The 26572-nt window shown below is 51.1% G+C and overlaps 1 protein-coding gene across 2 annotated transcripts in view; it reads left to right on the top strand.

Moving 5' to 3' along the window:
* The window catches only part of FOXN3 (forkhead box N3), an 884367-nt gene that overhangs the window by 10111 nt on the left and 847684 nt on the right, over positions 1–26572 (top strand). Inside the window, exon 1 of one of the 2 annotated variants that reach the window (XM_078660029.1) lies at positions 18853–18950. The exons of the other annotated variant lie outside the window; for it this stretch is intronic. The gene's annotated coding sequence lies outside the window, so the exon portion shown is untranslated. Of the gene's footprint in view, positions 1–18852; positions 18951–26572 lie in introns of those variants that run through there. 2 annotated transcript variants of the gene reach the window in all.

Genomic DNA, 26572 nt, shown 5'->3' with positions numbered 1-26572 from the left:
TAACAAAAACAGCCCCTAAGGGCCCAAAACCGCCCCCACCCGTGCAGCGCACCAGGGGATTGCCCGGTGCCCACTATGGCCAGTCCGGCCCTGCCTGAAACTGAAAAATTCTTCATGAGAGCACTCCCAGGAATAGGTTCCAAAGACCATTTTTTTTTTTTTTTTTTTTTTTTTTTTTTTTTTTTTTTTTTAATTTATTTTATTAGGAAAAAGCACCTCACAAAGTACAGAAAAAGCTCGCCTACATCCCATCTCGGGCCGGCATTAGGTCTCCGTGCAACAACAATGGCATATACCAGTATACTTTAACATCATAGAGTCCAATACAAGCGCTAGCCGGAGGTCGATGGATGGCAATTCTCCTCTGTAGGCTAGTACCATCTGCTGAGTAGCGTGCATTTGGAATAAATGTACAAAGCAGTAAATTTTTACGTTTTCTCCCAACCAAACTCTAACCCCGTGAACACCCCCCCTCCCCATAACTGGTCCCTCAGTTGTGCTCCCCGAGTAAGTCCTCAGGCGTCACTAACACCTGTTGTGTCTAGTGCGGCCTACCACTTTTCCTCCATCTAAGGTGTAGCCCTCCCACCTCACACTTCTATGGATGGGGTGATTCCTAACGCCTAAAGCGCGCTAGGTGTGCGGGGGAACACACCGGGCAGGTAAATCAGGTGGCTCTTGCAGGGCACTCTCCAGTTCCTCTCCCTCCCCTTCCTCCGAGACATCTCCGTCCGTCCTAGAGGACAAGTGGGTCTGGTACAGCCCCCAAAAGTTCTTGGGGCGGCTTCTGGGCGGAAGGAGCTCACTGTATGTATCCGCCTGTGTGTTGCAGTACTTCATATCGCTAGCCCATCGCTTGAGTGTAGGTAATGGCCCCCTCATCCAACATAGTGCAACTACTCGCTTCGCAAGGAGCATCCCCATGCCCACCAGCTTCCTAATCGAGACGGGCATCGATTTCGTATAGCCCATTAGGGCGAGGGCTGGGTCCATGGCCAGGTCCACCTCCACTATAGTGCTCATTTCAGCGAATACGCCTGCCCAGTATCTCTCGACCCCCGGGCAGGACCAGGCTAAGTGCAAGAAGTCCGCAACCTGTGCCCGACACCTCTCGCAGTGTGGGGAGTCGCGGAGGCCGTACCTGTGGAGTCGTTCCGGTGTGTGGTATACCCTTTGCAAAAATTTAAAGTGGACCAAACGGTGCCTCCCGTTCAGGGAGATGCGCCTTGTGGCCGCAGAGCAGTATGCCCACATGTCATCGTCGACGTGGGTGCCCAGGTCAGCCTGCCAAGCCAATCGCGCCCTCGTGTAGAGCAGTGCCGTGTGATCGTGTCCTATCCTGTAGAGCCTAGTGAGCAGCTTCTTTGGCGATTCGCTGTCTATAACATACACCAGTTCCGGGACCGCAGGGGGTTCCTCCATATCCGGGCCCAGTAGTTCCGACAGGGCACTACGGACTCGATGGTACTGAAAGCGTTGGAGTAACGTGGAACTCTCCCTCCGATGCGAGATCTGCGCCCACGTCTTCACCCTGCCATTCTCAAAGAGGTCCCCCATAGTGTGTGCACCTAGTTCGTGTAGGGCCCTGTGGACACCCGGTTCCGCCAAGGTCGGCAGCCAGAGCGCCCATTGTATAGGCATGTTGGGAGCGTACATCAGCTCCTTGTTTTGCCCCTGCACAATAGAATGCCAGGCGTGGTTGGTGGATAGCAAGGAGTCTAGAACGCCAACCCTACGGTCTCTGGGGCCGCATATGGTAGCGGGAAGTGGGGTAGGGTCTGCGAACAGTCGTTCCAGGATCACATGCGGAGTGGCTTGGTTGCCATGTATCCAAGTGTGGAGGTGGGAGGCCTGTGCGATCCTGTAATAGCGCTCCAGATCTGGGGCCGCCAATCCCCCCTGCTCGTACGGTAATTGCAGTACCCGCCATTGCACCCTAGGTTGTTTCCCGGCCCACGCCAATCTCACCAGGAGTTTGTTTAGAGTGGCAAAGAAGGCCTTCGAGAGGACAATCGGGAGATTGTTGAATAGGAATAGGAACCTCGGGAGAATGACCATTTTCATTAAGGCGATCCGTCCCATCAGGGACAGCGGGAGCTTAATCCAGAGTTCAACGTTATCCACGAGTTTGCTGTAGGCAACCCCGTAGTTCTCCCTCAGCAGGACGTCCGGGTCCGTGTGCAGCATAATGCCCAGATATCTTATCGGCTCAGAGGACCATTGGAGCGGGTAGTCCATCTCGAAGGGGACAGTAATTGGGGTCAGTGGGAAGGCGACTGACTTCTCCCAGTTAACCTTCAGCCCGGACAACGCGCCAAACCTCACAACCTCCCTCAGTACCGACGCAATGTTGTTGGCCGGGTCCCTGACGTAAAGAAGGGTGTCGTCCGCATACGTGGAAATACCCAACTTATAGGTGGGGTAATTGATGGCCTCGAACGAGTGGTATTCCCGAATTGCACACGCCAGTGGCTCCGCCACTAGGGCGTAGAGCAGCGGGGAAAGAGGGCACCCCTGTCTCGTGCCTCTGCTGATGGAGATCGGCTCCGAGACTGCATCCCCCAGTCTGACTCTGGCCGTGGGCTGGTGATAAAGGGCGCCTAGCAGTTGGAGGAAGGTCTCTCCCAGCCCCAGCTTCTGCAGTACTTTGCGCATGAAGGGCCACTCCACAGAGTCAAAGGCCTTCTCCATGTCCAGAAAGACCGCGATGGCTTTGGTATCGTGCCTGGTGTGTTGCATGGCTCCCATGACCGTGCGTATATTGTAAGTGAGGTTCCTAGCCGGGATGAACCCAGCCTGCTCCGGGGCCACCAATTGGGGCGCCACCAGGGCCAGTCTGGTCGCCAGTACTTTTGCATATAGTTTAGCGTCCACATTGAGAAGGGACAAAGGGCGGTATGAGCCCGGCAAGTCGCTGGGCTTGCCAGGCTTAAGTATAGTGACGATTAGCGCCTCCCGCATAGAGGGGGGCATAGCGCCATTTTTGCAAATTTCGTTAAAGAGGGTGGAGAAGTGGGGGAGTAGCTTATCTTTGTACACCTTGTAAAAGGCCACCGTCAGACCATCTATCCCGGGGGCACTGTCCGCTCTCATGGTGGCCAACGCGTCAGATATCTCCTCGCAGTGGATAGGGGCCATTAGGAATTCCCTCTGCCAGTTCTCCAGGAATGGCATCTTAATGTAGCTAAGGTAATTATCAATTTGGTCCTCCACCCCCGTAATTTTAGTGGTGTATAGCTCCTCATAGAAGCTCCTGAATTCCGCCAGTATATGTGTCTCCTCTGTGAGTAACACTCCTCCAGTGGAGCGCAGTTCCGCTACAGACTGTTTGCGTCTAGTGCCTTTCATAATCCTGGCAAGCAGTGCACCCGGGCGGTCACTCTCCCCATACGCGCGGGCCGTCGCATACTTTCCTAAATGTCGTACCTCCCTGTCCGCCTCCTCGTGGAATTCTTTCAAAAGTTCTTGCAGGGTGTCATCCCCAGGCAGGCTCGGGTCTAGGAGCTGGCGGCGTTCGTAGTCTGCTATCTGCCCCTCCAAGAATTTCAGTCTGTTTCTAATTGCCTTGAGGACCCCGGAGTGCTTAGCTATGACCACCCCCCGTACATACACCTTGAATGTCTCCCAGATTGTCCCGAAGGTGTCCACTGAGCCCAGATTGGTGGTAAAGAAGTTATCTATGTCCTCTCCTAGGTCCGCCCTGAATGCCTCGTCCAGCAGCGAGTAAGGTGGGAATCGCCACGTGAATGGCGGGATTCTCTGCAGGGGAGTGTGCAACTCCAGGAGCACCGGGGAGTGGTCCGACAGAGTGCGGGGAAGCACACTGCAGCCCCTGACCATGGAAAACAGGGAGTGTGATGCCAGCCAGTAGTCAATCCTGGTATGGATGTTGTGGTATGCTGAGTAGTGCGTGTACCCCCCCTTGGCGCTATGTCTTTCTCTCCACACATCTACTAGGCCCAGCCTCAACATTTCCGCCTGCATGCGCTGCGCCGCCGCAGCAGGGCGCCTGGCAGGGCCCGTGGACCGATCTAGATCCGGGCTGAAGGTGAAATTGAAGTCCCCTCCCCACATCATATTCCCAGCAGACCATTCATTACAATGTTCCGCTACCGCTGCGTAAAAGTCAGGGGAGTCATAGTTCGGGCCATAGACATTCACGATCAATAGGTTGTGTCCCTTGCCCGTGCACTTGCTTAACACAAACCTCCCCTCCGGGTCCGCCTTCACCAGGGCGAGGGATAGCTTAGATTTCGGGTTAACCCAGGTGAGGACCCCTCTGGCGTGTGTGGTGAAACCTGCAAAAGTGGAGTGCCCCTGGAGCCCCCTGTGTGTTAGCATCCTGCTGGTGTTAGGGAGGTGTGTTTCCTGCAGCAGTGCCAAGTCTATGTGGTGTCTCTGCAGGTAGTGTAGCACCTTGCGGAGTTTCCTGTAATCATTTAAGCCCCTTACATTCCAGGTGACAGCCCGCAAGGGTTCCGACTCCCGCAGGGAGTCTGCTCGAGCCGTGTCAGCCATTACCATTAAAAGAGGTCACCAATTGTAGCGTGGTGGCAGGGGCCACCCCCTTCCAGTATCGGCAGCCGCTCACCCACCTCGCATAGCTTAACCTGTGAGAGCACATGTCGGACCGTACCCCAAACATCCCAAACAACCCTGAATTCAGAACCCCCATTACCCCCCTCCGCCCACAGTCAACCAACCCCAACCTGGTGTGACCGAGATCCCTGCATCCACCCCCCCCACCCGTCTTCAAACTTCCCCAAACAGTCTCAAATAGAGCCGCAAGCACTGTAAGCGCCAGGGCAGAGGTAGCGCACACTATTTCCAAACCGACCTCAGTCCGGTCGTTCCTCCTGCGCAGTATAAGTAGGCCGCCCCCACGCCAGCGCCCCCAATCGCAAGTGCGGCTGTAGGATATATGAGCAGTATAGTGCTCGCCTTAAGGGGCGTCCCCCCCCCCCCCCCCCCCCCGGCCCCGTGTGGCTGGGCCCCAGCAACGCCACCTCAGGGCAGTCTAACAGAGTCATAGCAATCGCCGCCCCCCACCACAACCCGTGAGGCTTGTGCAGATCTCACCCGCAGCTGCTCGTGCAGAAGTCCGTTTGCCGCAGTGGTGCGCCCCGAGTGGGCTTCTCTCGGTTCCACCTGCAAGGAGCCTCGCAGGGGACAGTGTAGCCGATCCGCTTGAGGAAGCCACTGCATCCCCTCTCCTCGCTAGTCCTGCTCATCCAGTTCGCCATTGCCAGCACTCTCCTCCGCAGGCGCAGGTCGGGCTTCTCGATGTTCCTTGATCCATTGCTTCAGGGACTTCTGTAGTTCCTTGGGATCAGTGAAAAAATGTGAGTGGCCCTGCCTGTTGATGCGCAGCCGCGCCGGGTACAACATGGCATAGTCCAAGCCCAGGTCTCTGAGTTGCTGCTTGTAGGGGACAAATCGCCGCCTCTCTTCCTGTACCTTGGAGGTGAAGTCAGGGTATAACGAAATGTTCATCCCCTCATACTGCAGGTCTCCCTTCTCTCTAGCAGCACGGAGGGCGGCGTCCCTGTCCCTGTAGTTGAGGAGCTTTGCTATTATGGGCCTAGGGTTCGCACCCGGTGTAGGCCTCGGTCCCAGGGTGCGGTGCGCACGTTCCACTATAAACATAGGGGAGAAGGTATCGTCCCCCAGCAGAGATTTCAGTAGTTTCTCGACAAATAGCTCCATTTTCCCCGTCTGGGTCGACTCCGCCACACCCGTGACGCGGATGTTGGAGCGCCTGGAGCGGGCCTCTAAATCTTCGGATTTATCCTGTATCACCTGGAGCAGCCTTCCCAACTGCTTGCGGTCAGCGTCCCATGTTGTTTGCGCCTCCTCCGCCTCCGTCAGCCTGCGCTCCGCCATGTCCAGCCTCTCTGCGTGCTTATCCACCCTCTCCGTCATTCGATCCATCCGGTATGCCAGGGCGTCTATCTTGGTGCCAATGGCCGCCATGCCCTCCTGTAGGCCCTTCTCCATCGTGTTGAGCATACCTTTAATTTCTGCGCACAGTGCGGAGCTCGGGCCTGCAGCTGCTCCCGGGGTCTGGTCTGCCGGAGGGTCCGGCACCTTCTGTCTTCTCTGGTCAAACGACAGCTTAGTTTGAGTCCTGTCGCTCTTGCCCATCACCGCGGCGGAGAGCGAGGTCAGCGCCCTCAGTCCTTATTGAGCCGGTGGTCCCCCAAGGTCCCAGTCGTATGTAGGCCTGCCTGCCCAGCACCGCTGCCGGCCAAGACAGGCGCCCGCAGCTTTCACTCCCCCACTGGGCGCCTCGGTGTCAGGGGACCCCCAGCCAGATCAGGGGCGCAGGGCGCGTGCAGCGGGTGCACTATCTCGAAGTCGCCCGCCGCTCCTCAGGGCCTCCTCCAAGCGGACAGGCTGCCGGGTAGGCCACTCCGGTAGGAGATAATGTCGCCCGCGGCGAAGCAGAGTCCCGTCTGCGCCACGTGTGTCCCCCCGGCGGGTCCGCCTCACCGCCGGCGCTCGCTCTGGTCCCCCAAAGCCTTCAGGGTGTGCATTCGATGAAGCGGGAGTCCGCTGTGTGGGCTTGGGGCACCTCAGTGGTCGTGGCCGCCGCCGGTCACTGTGCGCGCGGGACGTCTCCACCCAGGGGCCGCACGTCGGGTGACGCAGCCCGGCCCCGCGTCTCAGGACAGCGCGGGGATCCCGGCCTGGTTTGCAGCTCTCCGGTCAGTGGCGTCGCCGGGGGAACCCGCAGTCGCAGCCCCACCAAAGTCGCGCCGGAGGTCCACGGGGGGGAGTAGGGACAGCCCCCGCCGGAATTCCACTATAATCGCCGCTCTGTGAGGATTATTGATGAATTGTTGGCGGCACTAGCGCGGAGCTACGCGCTTATGCGTCCGCCATGAACGCCGGCTAGCTCCGCCCCCCCCCAAAGACCATTTTTCTCAACACTTGATGAAGGAGTGGTCACTTGACGAATCAAGGCCTTTTCATAGTCCTACAGTGCTAGTGCTGTTGGGTCCTCTAGTTGAGCAGAGTGGACCTTCACAACCTGCAGATGTTGGATGCAGTGTCTAGTGCCTCGCCGGACATTAATCTGTTTTTTTGGTTTTTTTTTGGGAAGCAAAAACGTTTATTGCATCATGTACATTACACTGCGGAATGCCTACAACCCGATGGGCCGGCCGCTATGGTGTATTCGAGCTGTCAATATAACACTACATCTGACATTAATCTGTTTTGATCCTTATTTATCTATTAGGCAGGCCCTTGTCCACTATTTTGGTCAAACTTTGTTTTGATGTCTATCATTCTTAGAGGACCTTCATGCACAATTTCTTTGTTATACCTGTTATACCCCCTTCTACTAGATGAATTCCTGTTTTTCCCATACAATTCCTCAGTCCTCATCCCATGAGGTTGTAACTAATAAATCATATTGACCTCTTGAGGCCATCCTGATGCCATGCACTTTCCTATATTACGCAGTATTAGATCACCAAGTTGTGCCTCTAACAAATGTTGTTCTGGCACACCACCTTTTCCTAAATGTAGCAGCATTTACAAAGATGACAGTGTGTCTTGCTTCGCCTTTCAGATAATATCGAATCTCGTACACAGTGGCTCAAAACACACAAGATCAAAGACACAGATCAAAGACACAGCATCTGGGTCTACACCCCGGAGGTCGACCCCGCGTAAATGGAGAAGCTCCACCGCCCCACCTGATTCATAGCCACCATTTTATAAGAAAAAACAGAAGGAAACAGGAAAAATAAGCCCTCCCCCTCCCTAGCCCTGAACCCGTCGGAGACCCCCCTCCCTCCCACCTCCCAGACCCACCCCGCCCGCATCAGCTTTTCTACACCCAAAGTATCCCCACGGATCCATCCACGCAGTCTGACTGCATGCAATGGTCTCTCAAGTGCCCGGTGTGGCCCCCACGGGTTCCAGGGGTATATGTTGTAAGATTTGCAAGTACTTCGGGCATGTCACTTCCCGCAGGTCTTTGGACAGGAGTTGTAGAAAAGGACCCCAGAGCCTAGCATACTCCGAACCCTTCCCATCTATACCCAAGGAGAGGCGCTCCATTGCAAGGGTATGCCACAATCGTTGGATCCAATCTCGGGAATCAGGTATCGCCGGGGAATCCCACTGAGCCAAAAGGACCTGTCGCGCAGCTAGCAAAGCCAATGCGATCTGTCGGCCCCTGAGAGAGCGCAAAGGGAAATATTTAGCATGTGGTAACCCCAGCAGCGTATGTTCAGGTAACCGAGGAAGTGTAATCTGAAAAGCAGAATCTAGCTCGTCAAGGACTGTAGCCCAATAGCGTTCCAGCTTCGGGCATCGCCATAACAAATGGGTCAAGGTCCCGGACATCCCACAGCCCCTCCAGCAGAGGCCTGACTTCGCTTTGTCCCACATCTTAATACGCGCAGGCGTGTAGTACCAATAGATCGCTGTTTTGTAGGCTGATTCAGTCCCAGCAGTGTTAGATGTTGTGTGATGCTCTATATAGAACACATGCTCCAATTCTTTGGTCGACAAAGGACGCCCTGACTCCACCTCCCAGCGGACCTGCGCTTTGGTACGGTGCTTCCGCGGGCAGCGTAGAATCATCGCATAAAGCTCTGAGATAAGACCCCGGTCATCTTTTTTGCAATCAGCCAACGTTCAAAGGTTGTGAGAGGCAGCGACATGAGTGCTACATTGGCCGGTTGGGTCACCCAATGTGCCACTTGTGCATGATAGAACGCGTCCTCCTTGTGCAACTGAAAGTATTTCGAGCGCAATGTGGGAAATGGAATCAGCCCGTCCAGATCAAAGCGAGAACCCACCTGTTTGCAACCCTCCTCTCGCCGGCGATGGAAGACCGGTGATGCACAACCCGGCGGAAAGTCAGGGTTATCTACTATGGGTGTCATTGGGGAGGGGAAGGACGTCCATCCCTTATGTAGCGCCAACTGATCCAAAGCTTTGAGCGTTGGCGAAGTCACCGGGGAGGAATACAAAACCCATGCCCTATGCTTGCGCAGTAGCCATAGCTCCTGCCAAATATTACACCCAGCCACCGACTGGTCCATAAAGTTCCAGTGCTTACTGGACAAAGGCCTATTCCATTCGACAATGTACCTGAGACAGGATGCCTGGAAGGAAGCAGCAAGCAGCGGAAAACCCACCCCACCAGCGACCTTTGGAGTAGTAGTCACAGCAAATGCAAAGCGAGGCCTCTTGTGATTCCATAAAAACTAATTGAGGAGGCCCTGAAGTCTCCGCAGCATGCCCGGCGGTGGGCTCAGAGGCAGCATCTGAAAAAGATAAAGAATGCGGGGCAGCACCGTCATTTTGATAGTGGCCAACCTCCTGAACCAGGCCAACTTAAGACGGGACCAGTCGGCCAGGGTCTTGGTGACCTGTTCAGCCAATATCGAATAATTCAAGGAGAGGGTCTTGGGAAGGGTCAGGGCCAGCCGTATACCCAAGTACGTGATATCCGATTGGATCCATTGAAAGGGGAAGTCTCTCTGCAGGTCCACCACATCGGCGTCCGGAACCGAGATATTGAGAATTTGTGATATAGAAAAATTGACTTTAAATCCTGCTGCATTTTGGAAGGCCAAAAGTTCCGTGGACAGACAATGCAGAGAAGGGTGGGGGTTAGTTAGAGCCAAGATGACGTCGTCTGCATACAGACTAACTTTATGGACATCAGCCCCGAAACGGATCCCCGAGATATCAGTGTGGGAGCGCACGCGCTGGGTAAAAGGCTCCATATAGAGCGCAAAGAGCAGCGGGGATAGGGGGCACCCCTGCCGCGTCCCTCTAGTGATAGAGAAGGCGGCGGACCGACACCCATTCACCCGCACCATCGCTGTAGGAGCCGCATAGAGGCACTGAATCCACCGCCGGAAGTTATCGCCTATGCCAAAAGCCCGTAGTACCTCGAACATGTAGCCCCAGTCGACGCGGTCGAATGCTTTCTCCGCGTCGATAGACAGCAGGAAGGCTTGCGACCCGGAGCGGTGTACCAGGTCCAGTAGGTGGAGCAACCTCTTAGTGTTATCACCCCCCTGTCTAGTTGGTATAAACCCCGCTTGATCAGGGTCAATCACTCCATCCATCAAAGGGCTAAGCCTCGCAGCAACACCCCCGCAAATAACTTAGCGTCAATGTTGAGGAGTGAGATCGGCCTATAAGAGCCGCTTTCCGTAGGATCCTTCCCCGGTTTGAGAATGACCGTTATGGCTGCTTCAGTCATGGAGGGAGTGACCACTCCAGTGTCAAGGAAAGAATTGAAGAGGCGAGTCAGGATAGGCGCCAGCTCCTTACAATACGTTTTGTAAAAGATACCTGAGAACCCGTCCGGCCCAGGCGATTTGGCCAGCTTCAGCCGCACTATGGGCGAGATAACCTCCTCCACTCGTATCTCAGCGTCCAACGCCTCAGCCGAGTCTCGATACAAAGGTGTAATACCCGAGGATGCAAGATACTCCTGTATGTTCTCAGGTGCCGTTTCCTCCTTTTGATAGAGCGCTTGGTAAAAGTGGCGAAAGGTGCTAACAATGTCAGCGTCAGTGGTGTGGGTCCGCGCTTGATGATCTTTGATTGCTTGAATTGTGTGCGCCTGCGCCCGCGCTCGGAGCCTATGTGCAAGCATCTTACCCCCCTTATCCCCGCAGAGGAAGAACTTGTGTCGCTGCACATGCACTACTGCGCTTGCTCTGTCAAGGTCCAGGTGTTTGAGCATACGTCTTTTCGTCTCGAGCTCTCACCATACCCCAGGAGCCCCAGTTCTCTTGTGTATTGCCTCCAGGCCGCGCACATCACCCTCCAGCTCCGCTTGCTTCTCCCTGCGCAGCTTAGCGTATGTTGCCAAGAGCGCTATAAAATCTCCCCTTACCACCAATTTTAGCGCGTCCCAGATCGCGGCCAGCGGAGTGTCCTCCACCCTATTTTCTGCCAGATAGTGAGTAATAGTGTCACGAATCTTCGTCACCACGGAGTTAGAGTGCAGCATCGAGTCTCGAAGGCGCCAGCCAGCCGAAGGCGGCCAGGCGCCATTAAACGATACCTCTACGGATATAAGCGCATGATCGGAGAGGGAGCGCGGTGTAATATCTGCAGCAGACAAGTGGAGCAAAGGGGGGGATGAAGCTAAGAAGTGATCTAGGCGCGCGTAGATCTTGTGAGCAGCAGAGTAGTAGGTGTAATCGCACTCTTGGGGATGCTGGGCGCGCCACACATCATGCAGTCCCCGTTCTGAAAGCCACTGCTTCCCATCCTGCGACCAAGCGCCCATTTGGCGTGACCACTGCTCCGATCTATCTATTCCCCCTTCATCACAAGGTTGAGGTCACCACCCACCAAAATCAGCGCATCTGGGGACGCCAGTACCTGGACGAGGGCTTGCAGAAAGGCTTCTTGTTGGACATTAGGGGCATAAATAGACCCTATCGTAAAGATCGTCCCCCCCCCCACTGCACCCGCACAGCCAGGAACCTCCCTCTGATGTCAACTACCTGGGAAAGCACTTTACAGTGCATACGGGCACTAAAAAGTAACGCAACCCCATGTTTCTTATTCGGGCCAGAGGACCAAAGCTGCAGAGGGAAGCGCTTATCTCGCATGCGCCGGACATCCTTAGAAAGGAGATGCGTTTCTTGTAAAAGGCACACATCACTATCTGTGTCCTCTAAAAGGGATAGGATCGCAGCTCGCTTCACCGGACTATTGAGTCCCCGAACATTGAGACTCACCACTTTCAAAGTCCTGGTCATCCTACATTCTTCAGAGGCGCAGCGCTAACCCCTAATACTGCGCCTAGACCAACACTGCATAGCTAAAACATTACAATCCTCCAAAGAACCCCCCTCAGGCCCCCTGCACATGGATGTGGGACCCTCCGGGGTCTACTCAGAAGCCCCCTTAGCTGATGCGGAGCCCCCCAACCCACTCCAGACTCCCCCTCCCACAACACCCCCCTACCCCAAAACAAAGAAAACCCCAGAAACACAGGACCTAACAGTGTAAGCAAAAGGAGTAAACGATAGTCCGTTAAACAGGCCCCAACAGCAGGGGAACATGGCTCCAACCCACCTTCCACCCAGTTCCTGATACAGGATACCTCCCCACATAAGGACACGAAACTACTACTCATCTGGATCCTGTGAGCAGTCTCCTCCGGTGCCAGCTATAGGCCCTGTAAAGGCCGAGCGAAGGGAGCGATTCTCACGTGCCCCCTGGAGCGTCCGTCGCCAATGCCACAGAAGCCACCGCCGCTCCTCTCTCCCGCAGGCTTACTGACAGGTCGGGTTTTGTTGCCGATGCCGCTTGCCGACCCCCTGCCACTCTGTGGAACTCCGCCGTCGCCTGTTGGGTGAGCCGCCAGGCTCAGTCGGGGTAGTAGGCCGATCCAGACTCAAAATGTCGAGGGCCGCCTCCAGAGACCGGACTTGAATCAGCTTGGCCTTCCATTTGAAGATAAGCCTGAAAGGATGCCCCCACGAGTAGGGGACACCCTGCTCCCTTAGATAGTTAGTGACAGGCTTGAAATCTCTCAGTTTGACCATAGTAGAGGCCGCAAGGTCCTGAAACAGCATGGGGTGGTGATCTCAAAATTGAAGGGGAACAAGGTCGCGTGCCTTTCTGAGAATCCGTTCTTTGAACTGAAAATCGTGCACACACACCAATATATCAGGTGGAGGGGCCATGGGAACCCGCGGCAGGCCAACACGGTGCACTCGTTCCATTTGAAGCTCTTGCAGGTTCTCCTCGTTCAAGATGTGCCGAAAGAAGGCTTTAACATATTCCCGCAGGTCCGCTCCCTCGCCTTTCCATGGGACCGCCCAAATCAGGGTGTTATTTCACCTATATCTATTCTCTAAGTCCTCCGTATGGGCCTGCAGATCCAGGTTCTGCTCCGTAAGACGTATTACGTCCTGCTGAAGCCGGTGTATGTCGTCCGCCATCCCCAGATCATGCTCCTCCAGTGTCGCGACTCGCTCCCCCACGCTATCCACGTCTCGCCGCATCTCTCTCAGATCAGACGCCAGCTGGAAGCGCAGTTCAGTTATGTCCTCGTTAATAGCGGCAAATAATTCTAACATGAAAGGTTTGGTTGCGGGCGCTTCGGTGTCATCCCACCGTTGGGACTTGTCGGCGGTCGGCGAGGCAGGCTGTAGAGCAGCTTTCTGAGCGCTCTCCTTCGGCAGTTTGTCCTTCTTGATCCTGTTCGCCGCCATCTTGTCACCCGAGGGAGCTCACAGGCAGAGCACTAATGGAGGGAGCTCCAGCCAATGTCCATGCACCCCTATCCAGTCCGCCGTCGCGGAGGGTGCACTACTTCGGTCCACACACCGCGTTCAGCGTGTTTGTGCCACACCCGGTCAATCGACTCCTTCTGCCGCTGCGTTTGGCGCTAATGCGGGAACTAGGGCCTTGCCGTGCCCACCAGTCCACCGCAATGCTCCTCGGGATGTAGGCCTACTGAGGCCCCCAGGCTGCAGGCATGGGCGCACACGCCAAGCCAGGCCGCACTGCTCCCCTCCGGGCTCACCACTCCACTCCGCAGCGCCTGTCGACCACCAATCTCTAGTGTCCGCCGACCTGCGAACCGATCTACTGGCTTCTCAGGCAGTCTCCTGTCAACACCTCACCTCTTGCAGCGCGGGATGTAAGAAAGGTGGTGCAAGGGCCTGCCGCCCCCCCTCCGGGCTCCGCACTCCGCTGCGCTTAGTGCTAGGCTTGGGGAATGAGGCCTTGCCGTGCCCACCAGGCCTCCTCAATGCTCCATATCTCCTCGCCCAGGACAGGCCAATACCCCCGTCGGGCGCCAGGGAGTACCAGTCGGGCACGCGGGGCAGCACGGACCGGCCCAAAGCACCGTCTGCAAGCAAGGCACTGGGCCACAGCAGGCGATATCCAGCACAGCCACCCGGATATTCAGGTGGGAGAGAGCTCGTAGTGTAGGTGGGAAGAGGCAAGGGTGCTCAGGGCCCATCGACCCTCTACCTGTCGCCGGGCACCGTCGTAAGCAAGGCAAGGGGCGGGGAAGGGGCCTCACCACAACTCCAGGCGCCCTCCCCGAGGTCCCCCGAGGCTACAGGCGAGGGATCAGGCCACAGTCTCCGCCGCGCCCCCCACCATCAAGTCAAGGACGGTGCTCCGTTTGCTAATGCCCGCCAGCAGCCGGTCTCTGGAGCCCGGTGCCGTCCACCGATCCGCGGACCGGATCTCAGGCACCCCGGGGGATCGATCCTCTCCCACTCCTCACCTCTGTAGTCCAAGGAAGGGCCGGGCAGGGAAAAACAATACCTCCGACGGGCTCCAGGCAGCTCCGGAGCCCTCACCCGCCTCTCTGCTGACTCGGGCACCACTGCCGCCGCGTCTCAGCAGGACCTCTCCACTACCTTGCACACGGCCGTCGCTCTCACTGCTCCCGGCTAAGGACGCCCAAGAATCACCACCAGCGTCACCGTCACCTCCTCACCGGCCCCACCGCCACTGCAGGACATCCCGGTCTGCTCCGCGGCTGTGCAGGCCGCCGTACTCCGCTTCCCACAAGGCCCGCCTGGCTCTCCGCTCGTCTGGGCGGCACCATGCTTTTTCCCCCGTTTTTGGCTCCAACTTAGAAAATAGCGCCACTGATCGCCATCGGGCAGCCCCAGGGCAAGGGGCACCGCCGTTCTGTGCTTGGATGGGCAACTTTCAGGGCGAAATACAACGCTAAGAAAATGCGGCGCCGGAGGGACTGAAATACACGTCCTACTCTGCCGCCATCTTGGCCACGCCCCCCAAGACTCTCTTTTTAGAATAAGGCTTGGGGTTTTATTTTACACAATGCTCTCTAACAGAAAGGCTTTCCCAGATGCCAAATGCACAAAATTCAAATACACAAAGATATTTATATATATTTATATGCAAACAATAATAATACAATTGGTAAATGCAACAGTTAAATGCATGAATAATACCATTAATAAACAAGCAGCAAATCATATGAGATAATATAATATAGGACGTCCTGATAAGAAAGCTATATACACTGAATCACAAAGACAACACCTCAAATGACCAAAGCCACCGGCCACACATCACAATGGCAATAATCAAAACTCAACACTTCAAATGATCAAAGCCACTGGCCACACATCACAATGGCAGTAATCAAAACTCAACATTTCTCCTGGGGCAAACACTGCATCTTAGCCCACTCCTGACTGGGAGATTAACAGCCGGGGATAAGCGCCTCAGCAACCAGAGTTCTGCTGTACCAAAGCAGACGCATCCGTCCCCATTTGGATTCCAAAATCCCGGTTTCTAAGTCAACAACCCTCAGCTTTATAATCTCAAAATAACACTAGAAGGTTTGAGAATCGTCCTCCCTGCACCAGGAAACTTACTAGGGCTGGCCAGCTTCAAAGCAAGCATTCCATGGCAGGAAGAAGTTCCCACGTCCCCTCTCCATTCTCACATGTTCCATCCTTTATCTTGACGAATCCCACAAAAGCCTTCCAAGGTACATTAAACAATCTCTCACAAAAACAATACTTGAACGTGATTAACCCAAACAACTTGCAAGCGTGGCTGTGCGCAGATAAAGCTCAAGCCAGGCAGAGTCAGAATTCAGGATGAAATGAGGACATGTCAAAGCCAATAGTAAGAAATTAATAATCCTACCAATGTACAACACAATGCACATTTGTGCACCACTGCTTATAGCATATTTAAAGAAGACAAGGGTACCCCATTAGTGAAACCTGGGGTTAAGAGTACTTGTAAATATAACAATGGTTTTGGTGGCCTCAACGAGGTCCTGAGAGAATATTGTAAATTATGAAATTAATTCATAAAATTAAGTCTGGAGAAGGTCTCGGTTGAATACCATATAGGTCAATTTTATTAGAATTTAAACAAAGAATAAATAAAGGACTTGTAAAGCAATAATGAATTTCTTATCAGGTGCTCACATATGTGACAAAAAGTGCTCAAAGTGACTTTAGTGAATTAAAAAACATTTATATTCAAGCTTGAAAGAACGCCAGACCGTAGAAGCTATCTGCGGTGTCGGAGGGGACAGAACGTAGCGGTGTTTAACTCCCGTCCTGCCGAAGCCCCTGAACAAACTGATGCGAGTAAATTGAATTCTCACATCTAAAAACGTTTTCCTGCCACGGAAACCACACCTGGCCCAGGAAACACACGGGCTCTGCAACGCTAAAAACGTATAGAGATAACGTTGTGAAAACGAAGACCCTAAATAACAACATTAAACTGTGCAATTTTTGGCGCTTACTGCATAAATCACGTATAAGCAGTTTTACGACATCGGCCTGATTTATTTCTCCTGCCGCCTAGGAATTAAAGTGTTCCCTTTGGAATTTCAGGAAAGCTCACGTCCTGATGATGATCTAAACCAACCTAGATCGAAACGCCGTCGACAAACTCAAGGAAACCCCCCCCCTTTTTTTATTGTATATAATTTGTGTGGGAATACCCTTGTGGTGACATCTTTGTATATAAATGTATATAAATGTTTTTTAATTCACTAAAGTCACTTTGAGCACTTTTTGTCACATATGTGAGCACCTGATAAGAAATTCATTATTGCTTTACAAGTCCTTTATTTATTCTTTGTTTAAATTCTAATAAAATTGACCTATATGGTATTCAACCGAGACCTTCTCCAGACTTAATTTTATGAATTAATTTCATAATTTACAATATTCTCTCAGGACCTCGTTGAGGCCACCAAAACCATTGTTATATTTACAACCACTGCTTATAGCATCACATACTTCATTTCTCAATGTACAAGACAGTGCGCATTTGTGTACCACTGCTCATAACGCTGCACTTTGAGACCAAAACGTACATTCCACTCCTCTTTCATGTTTTCAAATGCACATCCCACACGTTCCGTTCTTGGCAAGGCTGTTCTCCTCCATGACAGCTCCCACTGAAAGACTGCAAGATTACAAGAAAGAAACCTGTAAGAGAAACAAGGCATATGCAGGACGTTGTACATTCAGGCTAGTATAAAATAACACACCAAAGTCAATTAAAATAATGGTAGTCAAAGATCATTACAGGGTGTCAGACCACAAGAGTGCCTCTAGCACTACACAGTGCTTTCTGTATTGTCTTCACTCTTAATGGGTAATCTGATCACTCATTTAACCTTCAGTTTTTTCCACCAGAAATGTGGTTAGCATGCATGGTAATTTTCTGTGTTCCCCATTAAAGGAGCATATATACTGGATGAGATGATCAGGTTTCCTGTGTTTATTTGTCATGGTTTCAGGTGGAATTTTCCAACATCTGTAAATTGTTAGTTTTCACCCATGAAATACTTGTGAATGATATTTACCCCAACCATTCCCCTCAAATGTTCTCTTCCTCTTCATTTACTTCTCTTTCAGACAGCAGGAGAAGGCGCACCTGAGACATTTTTATTCATCTTTCAGGGATAGGTCAGTTTACTACTGAGTCTTTGTTTGGCCACCAGTGATCTCAAGCTGATTCTTTTTAGACCATCAAGATTGTTAGCAAATAGATGCTAATTTCACTTTATTGTGTTGTCCAGTATGGAAGCTTATTTTAAAGGTTGAATGTAGAGACAGGTATGCCCACAATAGCTGTTAGTAATAGGACAAACTTCCTGATACTTCCAATCTGTACTTTAATGTATTATTTAAAAGTATTTGCCATTCATATGTTTACCTTTTCCTCCCTGTCCCTGTTTCCTTCTCATCTCATCTATTCATACTTTCCCCTCTTCTCCTTCCACATCTTTTCCCTTTTAGTTTCCCCCTGCGTGTTCACCTCTCCCTCACTCTTTACGTTCATCCCAATTCGTTAAAGATTCATGTTGTCCTATGCCAGTTTTGAGAATCACATTCATTCCTGTATTTCTTTGATTTCCAGTACATATCATTTTGTCTTTTTGATTGAAATTCCAAACTGCAATACCAGAATGCAAAGGAATACCAAGACTGGAAAAGCTACATACCTAATCTTGGACAGCTTCACCTCGGACCCCAAGAGCACCCTCTGTGGCATCCTTCAAGGTTCATCCCTCAGCCCCACCCTATTCAACACTTACATAATATCGTCCGAACCTACAATCTCAACATCATATCCTGCGCTGATGACACCCAGTTCGTCCTCTTGCTCTAAGCAGAACCCACCACCACTAAGACTTACTGCCACATCTGCATGAAGAATGTCGCAGACTGGATGAAGGCCAACTGTCTGACAAGACCGAAGTGCTGATCTTTGGCAAACACACCTCCCTCTGGTACAATACCAGGTGGCCTGCCAAACTCTGACACCATGCCTGCAACTATAGCATCATCTTGAACAGCAGACTCACCATGAAAAAGCTGCTTAATGCAGTCTCCTCAGCCTATTTCAATACTCTCTCCATGCTCCGAAGAATATTCAAATGGCTCTCCATTGGCACGAGAAACAGTTACGCAAGCCTTAATCAACAGCCAGCTGGACTACAGCAACACACTTTACACAGGAACCACTACCAAACTCATTAGAAGGCTACAGACTATACAAAACTCAGCAGCCAGACTGATCTTCAACCTGCCCAAACGGACCCATATCACTCCACACCTGAAGAACCTCCACTGGCTCCCCATCTAGAAAAGACGCCTATTCAAGACACTGATACACGTCTATAAAGTCCTCCACGACCAAGGACTAGCATACATGAACCACAGCCTGAACTTCCACCAACCATTCCAGAAACTTAAGCTCCTCCTTCCTCACACTTGCACAGACACCGACCGTGCATCTGCCACAGCGGAGGTCATTTCTTCCCCCACCTCACTGCCCAGTCCTTCGACAGGCTTCCCCTCCAACTCCAAACATCATCCTCAGTGGCAGACTTCAGGAAAAGATTCAAGACCTGGCTTTTTGACTGAGCCCAGTAACCTAGTGCCTGGATAACCTCACGGGTGAGAAGCTGTGCATTACAAATACTGGGTGATTGATTAATCGATTGAAAGCGTAATTTATTTTCTCTATCTCTCAGCTCCCCCTCCTTCCCGTTTTCTCTCCTGACACCTGTATATTCCTTATGTGTCTCCCTCTGCCTTCTTCTGATCTATTGGTTCCTGTCCATTTACCCACCTTTTTTATTGAATAAATTCTAAAAATATACATCCAATGTTGTAAAAAGAAGACCATTGACATTAGTCAATATCATTCTGTTGTTCATCATTTTAGCCAATTCATCAAATGAATGCCACATCGTCTGATATTAACATTATTACGCAATTTTACGTTCTAGCGCTAAAATAAAATGCTTTAATGCGCTGACCTTTATTAATTCCAAATACCACTGCACTGTTAGAATATTAAGGGCTCACCGGATAAAGCCATTGCTCATACAATTTATACCTAATGACCAGTACTGTCTTTTAGGTGACTTTTCAATTTCCTAGTTAATGAACAAACAACCCAATACTGACAGCAATATATTCATCATAAAGTGCTCTAATGCAATAAGAGAAGACATCATTCCAGGGCTCTTATATCTAGATATTTAAAGTGTATCGAAAATACAGTACATGAATTTTCTAGATGTTCCAGTGCACAGGAAATACAGTATATACCCTCCGCCCCCCCAAAAAGATTAAAGTGCAAGTACAGTTACTTCATCAAGATGCCGCAGTTAGATAACATTCAGTCATACTTCAAGACGATGGGCACTCCTCAATATTAAGGTGCATAAAAAATACAGTAAATCAATTTAAGCTATCAACCTCATGAGAAACAAAGTGCAAAATCAATCACTCAATAAAGGGCTTTCATGGTGCTTCTAAAGCCCCAGGAGCAAAAATAAACATTACTTTTTAAAATGTCTGCAGAATTGGATCCTGTACATCGTCTAGATAACTACACTATGTGGTTTTCAAGAAATTCAAATGATTTCCAGATAGGTGCAAACCATGTGACATTCCCAGCTCGTTTTGCATATGCTTCTTCAAGGCCCTTCGTCCATATCGTTTTTTTCATGCCAGCCTTACAAAGTTGGAATATTCGGCACTCTCCAATATTGCAGTATAAAAGAGCATGCTACCATTAAGGCTATACAAGTAAAATATTGCCCTAACTTATTTACTTTACAACAATCATTGGAGATGCCAAATAACAAAAGACTAGCTTCCAGTGTAATTCTAGACTGCACACCTCTACTTAGGGCTAGGTAAAACTCCTCCGAGAATTGAATTAGTTTTGGGGGTATAATATGAGATCCACCTGGACAGAAAGGACATTGTTGTATAGTTCACCACACTAAGATATTTGTGCCCCATGTCCGAAATTAACTGCCAATATCCCTTTGATAACTTAAAGTTAGTTCTCCCATAGTTTTTTTCTAAAAACTTGGTGATTAAATCTTGATCAGAATATTTCCGCAAAACCCTCTGCCAATTGCCAATTCCTATTGGTCACTCTTGTCTAGGGAACAAACAATTGTCTGGGCCTCATTGCTCAACTCCTGATAGTTATCTGTTAAAAAACTAGTTATCCGGGTATAGCTAAAAATAAACTTATGGCACAATGTCCCGTGGCACAGGATGAGCTCTTACCATTTAATCCGATTATGTTTTAAGAAAAAATCTCTTTTCTCCTTAAAACCTTTAGATTTTAAAAATCCTAGCATTGCCCTCGACAAATTCAACCCAAAAAGTTTGCAATCCTGTAGCTGGACATAGCTATGATAATCTGGAACCTGCCTTGATCTTAACAAAGCAGTAATTCAATTTTCCAACTCCAGTAATACCTTGTATCTTGTCTTCTTCAGAAGTTTCCTGGACTTTAAGAAGACCGGTAAATCGATTGCTGATTCTTGCACCATACTCTTCAATAAATACTATTTTTCAATATAGTAGCATATATTATTGTTTGTTTAGTACAGTTGTATAAATTATTTTTTGATAAGTTTGATCAATAGTACTTATTTTAGTATTATAGGTTATTAATATTATAAAAATATTTGATATAATGTTTATTTTATTATATGACGTTTTTTAAATCTAATCAGAAATTTGTTAATTTAGTAGCAGGTTGTTACGTTTGTAGGAATTAGGCCCAGGAAGCTTTTTAATCCCTTCGCTGCGGCAGAATTCCGCCGCAGCGCTAGGGGGGTGGGGGGGCCGCGCGGCGCTCCCATGCTCGTGATGGAACCGCTCCGTCACGAGCCTCGGGTGCGCTGTGCTGATGACGGAGCGGTTCCGTCACGGCCCCGCCCGCTCAACAGAACGTCCAGCACAGGCGCGCCGAGCGAGCCGTGACGGAACCACTCCGTCATCAGCACAGCGCGTCCGTGGCTGGTGACGGAGCGGTTCCGTCACCAGCATGGGAGGGGTTAAAACAGTAAATCATTTTTTTTACATTTATAACTCATTTGTAACATAATGTTTCTAACTGATAATTATTTACATTGAGTAATAATTATTTTAGTTATTTTTTGATTTTTAATTAATGTTTATTTGAATGAGGGTGGTCCAGGTGGAGGGTCAGGCGCTCCCGTCTGTTGTTGACCGAAAGCGGACGGTGCGCAGATGTATCAGCTACATATTGGACAAGCTGGAAATGTATACACTCTGCCAGTATCGATAACGACTACACAGAGAGGGAGAGAAATCCGGATGCCTTTTGGTATGGATTTTGCGGAAGGAACAGACCCATCCCTTGACGATCAGCTTGCTTACGCCAGTGATAAAACGGTACACACTAGGGCTGCAATATTGGATGTGTTCCAGCAACACCTACAGAAAGCATATACAGCCGACTCAGCAGTCCAGGCAGTCCGCTATATACAGTTCCTGCAGAGTATGTCCGTGATGCGCCTCCCCCGCTGGGTTTCGAGGAACTAGATGCCCAGTTGTCACTGTAGGATATACGCGTGGCACTGCAGGCAGTCCCCGGGGCCTTAGCCCCTGGGGGAGACTGATACCCATCTAAATTTTACCAAGCGTACCCCGCCACAGTGGCACAGGTCCTGCTACAGGTATACAGTGAGGTATTTGAGCCGAGAGCCTTACCCCCACTTTGAAGGAGGGGAGATATGCATGTTCTTAAAACCTGGGGACGACAGGTTATATCCGGCCACATATCGCCCTCTCACTACAATAAATTTGGACCTTAAAATACTGAGTAAACTGTTGGCTACTCAGTTGGCCCCGCATATGTCCTACCTGATCCATGAGGACCAGTGCGGGTTTATACCCGGTCGTAATGTGGAAAACCTGTAATATTTTACTTGGCATAAGCAACAGCCATTTTGGCTGTGGTGTCCATTTAAGTTTCCTTCGTAATCCTTTCGTCTTTTCACTCTGCTTGTGCTATCTATTTTAGTTGACTTCCTGACTCAGCTAAAAGCAATGTACATGCTGAGAGTTTGTAGCTGCCAGTACTGCCAATCATTTACTGCTGCGATAGCATTTCTGCTCCCCCTTCCACTTTGCTGACCATGTAGTTTTCATCTGCCCTTGTTTGCTGATAAGTATTCCTAAAACGTGTTCTTCCTATTTCTATTCACAAGCTTACACTGCACAAAACCTGTATTTAAAGGGCACTGGTTTGTGAAGCCAGTGTACTACCTCAGGCAGCACTTGAGAGTGCTGTGTGGATGTGGTCCCTGTGACTGTGCCCACACCACTGGCATAGGGCACCCAGCTAGAGGGGTGGCTGGTGTATGCCAGGGCAGTGGGTTTGTGGGCATGGCACACAGGGATGTGTGCCATGTCGACTCTTTGTGTAGTCCTGCACCAGGACACTCAGCCTGCAAAGGCAGTGTGTGTGTGTCAGGGTACAGGGCCCCTAAGGGGGGCACAATGAGTGCTGCAGCCCTTAGGGGTCTTCTCTGGTCACAATGCCCTGGGTACCTAGGGTACCATTTACTAGGGGCTGACATGGGGCCAGAGATGCCAATTGGGTTTAGGCTTTAGTACCGTTTTTGAGGAAGGAACACAGGCCCTGGTTACCTGATTGGCAGGGACCCAGGGCACACCAAGGAAAAAGTGCATCAGGTATCAGGCAAAAGGTGTGGGGGGGGGGTACTGCAACAGAAACTCACTTTCTTACACAAGCCCCCCCAGGCCAAAGGCCAGGAAACTCAGCCAACGCTGGGAGAGTCTTTCTAGTCTTTCAGGCGAGGAAGAGTTGGGGAAGTGGTTTGAAAGTTGCAGGGCCTACTCTGCCTTATATCAGGTCAGTCCCTTTGGGGAGCTGGCCTACCTTATCAGTTTCAAGACCTAATTCCCAAACCTCCTCTCCTTGTTTTTTAGTGTCTTCATCCCATCTTTTTATTTTGGTTCCAGAGGTGCCTACCTCTGTAAAGTCTAACTTAGCCAGGGCAAGGCCCAGCTTACCCACAGAGATTACCCATAGTTTGAGCAACCCCACCATGACCAATAGGGTCAGGGGGCCTAGCTTACTATTTGGCAGGGGGTTAGGCCACCACACCAATGATAGGGCTGCCATGAAGGCTAACACCGAGCAGAGGCTGCTGACAGTTGTCAGTGCCCAGAACCACACCTTTAGCTCCTGTCTGGCAAGTGAAGGAGCTATTTTAAAGGTCTCTTTGGGTCCTATCTGTCTGCCTGTTGTTTTAGGGTGGGGGGTCACCACACTTGGTCGTGAACACCCTTCCTCTGCCCTTTGTTCTGCCAGCTGAGGAGCCACCAACTCAGGCTGGACAGTTGCCTGACTAGCCAGGTCTTTGTGTTGGCTAGGGGGGGGGGGGCTTTACCAGGGCCACTTTTAGAGTTTTCTCTTACTGGGATGGAATCTCCCTGGACCTCTGGAACTGTGGCTAACAGTTGCCCACCTTTCCTATCCTGTTCCTTTTTTCTCTTTTGGGGCTCACTGACTGCAGGTGGAGCCCCCCTAGGTTTCTTGGGTGAGGCCTGGCATTGGGCCAGTGCCTCTCTTTGGCTCAGATCCACCTCTAAGTGGTCATTCCCCAGGAGACAAGCAAGGGGGAGGTCTTTACTGACTAACACCTTTCTCCGTCTAAGGGACACTACAGCCGCAGGCCTAACAGTGACTCCCCCTGGGACAGCCCTTACTCTTCTTGTTTCTCCTTGGACATACTGGTGAGGTAGTACCAACCTGTCATGTACTACAGTGTGACTGGCACAAGTATCTCTCAGGGCAGTGACTGGGACTCCATTCATCAGTGGGTGGTGGAAGTGTCTACTCCCCTCTGGGATCACCAGCACGCCTTCTTGACCCATTCTCCAGTTGAAGGCTAGGAGTACTTCCTCCTCTATGGACCTATCCTCCCATGCTACAGTGGCAACCCCTGGGACTACACTAGTCACCCTTGGAGTTTTACTAGGGACCTTGTTCTTAGGATAGCAAGGGTCCTTGGCGTGGTGCCCTGTCTTCTGACAGTTGTGACACCATGTTCTGCTGGGATCTCAATTCTTAACTTGGTACCCTGGTTTGGCTTGTGAGGTGTCTTTGGGCCCACCCTCCTGGATAGGTTTTTGGGGGGCTACCTGGGACTCCTTACTTTTCTCCTTAAGGGGTTTACTATCTTTCTTCTGGGGAGGCTTTGTGACCCCTTTCTTTGGGTCACCCCCAGTGGACGTCCTAGTTACCCTTGTTTTGACCCAGTGGTCTGCCTTCTTTCCCAATTCTTGGGGAGAAAGGGGACCCTGGTCTACTAGATACTGATGCAACTTTTCATCAGTGCAGTTACTTAAGATGTGTTCCTTCATAAACATGACTTATCTCAAAATTGCATGGAGATTAACACAAAATGCTCTCCCTGTGACAGTACAATTCCTATTAATAACTCTAGTACCCCTGCTAAAGTATCAAAGGGCGTCAGTGAGGTGGTCGTTATGATGGCCCTCATCAATGCGCGATCCCTGGGTAAACCTTGCCAAGAGATAGCCAACCTTATTATTGATCACAACTTAGATGCCCTCTATATTACAGAAACATGGACTGATGAGGCATCCGCCCTCGACCTCGTAACGGCAGTCCCACCTGGTTATAATGCCTATCGTCAGGATAGGGCCAGAAAGAAAGGCGGAGGTCTAGCTATTATAGTAAGAGACCAATTTGAGGTCCGCATATCACCTATTCCTGTCACGTCTTGTGAAGCAATACATTTTAACATAAAATTCACACCTCTTTTTAACTTTAAGGGAGTGCTCTTATATCGCCCTCCTGGGACTAGAGCAGCCTTTCTCACCAATACCATAACGGAATCAATAGCCACCGAAGAGTCCATCACTGTTTTGGGTGACTTTAATTTTTATTTAGAACAAGAAAATGATAGGGACACTATCACCCTTACATCAGACTTAGAAATCATGGGCCTAAGACAATTGGTGATGGCCCCTACCCACCAGGCAGGACACACGCTGGATGGCATATTTTCCAACGTAGAAGGTCTACACGTAACCAAAACTCTCCCCATGACCTGGACCGATCACTCTGCCATATTTAGTAGCCTAACTATTAAAGGATTATTGAGGAAGAAGGTCTTATCCTCGAAGCCAGGTGCTTTTAAAGCATGGAAGGACATAAACTATAATGATCTAACTATTCTCCTGAACAAGACTAGTCCTGACCTATCTAATGAACATAACACCCCAACTCGCCAATTCCATGAATGGCTGGGTGATGCTACTAACCAACTAGTTCCTATCAAATCCCAAGTACACCCCTGTACACCGACTGCTCAGTGGTACACAGAGGAGTTAAGAACCCAAAAGCAACTAACTAGGAATAGGGAAAGGCAATGGCGTAGAACTTATGATATTGAAAGTAAGACTAAATATAAAGAAGCACTCGCCACATACAAAATAATGATAACTGCAGCCAAAAAACACTTTTTCTCGCCACATATAGAAAAAGCAAAAAATTCCAGTAAGAAACTGTATGACATTGCCAAAACCCTATCTGGGGACCTGGCACATCCTCTGACCAGAGGGGTCACCTGGGGGATTGTTGACTGTTGCAGCCCGAGCGCTGCTCCCATTCAGACACCGGACCTTGCAGCCTGACGTTTCCCGATCACCGCGGCGAAGCGGTAGATCGGGAACTACAATTCCCTGCACCCCCTGCGCCCAGGAAGGCGCGCATCCTGCTTCCAGACCCGCCCCCGGAGGTGCGCATAAGGCCAGCGCGAGCCCCGGGGGAGCGGGGGACCTGGCACATCCTCTGACCAGAGGGGTCACCTGGGGGATTGTTGACTGTTGCAGCCCGAGCGCTGCTCCCATTCAGACACCGGACCTTGCAGCCTGACGTTTCCCGATCACCGCGGCGAAGCGGTAGATCGGGAACTACAATTCCCTGCACCCCCTGCGCCCAGGAAGGCGCGCATCCTGCTTCCAGACCCGCCCCCGGAGGTGCGCATAAGGCCAGCGCGAGCCCCGGGGGAGCGGGGGACCTGGCACATCCTCTGACCAGAGGGGTCACCTGGGGGATTGTTGACTGTTGCAGCCCGAGCGCTGCTCCCATTCAGACACTGGACCTTGCAGCCTGACGTTTCCCGATCACCGCGGCGAAGCGGTAGATCGGGAACTACAATTCCCTGCACCCCCTG

The sequence above is a fragment of the Lissotriton helveticus genome, chromosome 9 (genome assembly GCF_964261635.1).
Source record: "Lissotriton helveticus chromosome 9, aLisHel1.1, whole genome shotgun sequence".
In the NCBI taxonomy this organism is placed as follows: Eukaryota; Metazoa; Chordata; class Amphibia; order Caudata; family Salamandridae; genus Lissotriton; species Lissotriton helveticus.
Note: the sequence above shows the minus strand (reverse complement) of the source record. Positions and strands in the feature narration are given on the sequence as shown.